This window comes from Trachymyrmex cornetzi, unplaced genomic scaffold, assembly GCF_001594075.2.
Source record: "Trachymyrmex cornetzi isolate Tcor2-1 unplaced genomic scaffold, Tcor1.1 scaffold1646, whole genome shotgun sequence".
In the NCBI taxonomy this organism is placed as follows: domain Eukaryota; kingdom Metazoa; phylum Arthropoda; class Insecta; order Hymenoptera; family Formicidae; genus Trachymyrmex; species Trachymyrmex cornetzi.
Window position 1 is genome coordinate 296 of NW_017296252.1, and position 1267 is coordinate 1562.

Here is a 1267-nt window from a genome sequence, read left to right on the forward strand (position 1 = left end):
TGTGAAAGCAACCGCTCTTAAACACGTCAGACAACATAATGTACAGGCAGAAAGTCGAGAGAGGACAAGAACAGTGAAAAATTAAGAGCTGGAGAGGGAAAGTATCATGTTAGTATACGAATCGGGCAATGACTCCGTATCATTTTGTCTGTTTATACCGTGTATTTGTTTCTTAATATAGACCATCTCAGAAATTAATCTTTTTCTATAGGAAGGTTCTATGTCCAATATTTTCACATTACTCCATTTGAAATCATGATTCGTTTCAATTCTATGATTAGTAATAACTGATGGCGATTTTGAACCTTTATTAATGTCTGAGACATGTTCCTTTACCCTTGTTCTCAATTGTCTCTTCGTCTACATAGCTAACATCACAATTCCCACAAGAAATTTTATAAACTACATTCTGATTATGTGTATGTTCTAATTTGTCTTTACTTCTTTTAATGTATTTAAGTGTGTTAGGAATCGTGTAAGCCAGTTTACAATCTACAACATTAGCAATTGGTTTAAATCTCTCAGAAATCGAGTTAACAAATGGAACAGCGAAAAATTTATTTAAAGAAATATTATTATTATTTATATTATTATTGTTAATATGGTATTTTATTCTATTATGAATTGTTGAAAAAATGAATTGAAGAGGGTATCCTTTATTCAAAAATATATTAACAGCATCAACCAAATTATTTTGTTGGAAAGTAGGATGGCACGAACAATTTTATCAATAACACTGTATATAACTCCTCTTTTATGACAAACCGGATGTTGGGAATGAAAATTAAGGAATCTGCCAGAAAAAGTAGCTTTGCGGTAACCATAAAAAATCATGTAACAATCTTTAACAATAACATAAGTGTCTAGAAAACTTATTTTCCCATCCTTGCCAACCTCCATAGTAAACTGTAATCTTGCGTGTAATGAATTAAAAATACTTAAAATGTCATTAACATTTTATATAATTGTTCATAGATATATTCGTATTTGCATGTTAAACATGAATTTTAATTGGTTGCAACTTGTTTTTTATATTCATCTGACAATGTAAAATAATTTTCTGTTACGTTTATATTCATCTGACAAGGTAAAATATTTTTTGTTACATTTTTTTAAGTTTGTTTTACATATTACATAATTTTTTCTAGATATGTTTGTATTTGCTAGTTAAACTTGAATTTCAATTGGACTATTTACACTTTTTACTTTGAACGACATGATTATTCTCACAACGTCAAGATTTGTTATTATTAATTTATTCTTTTCT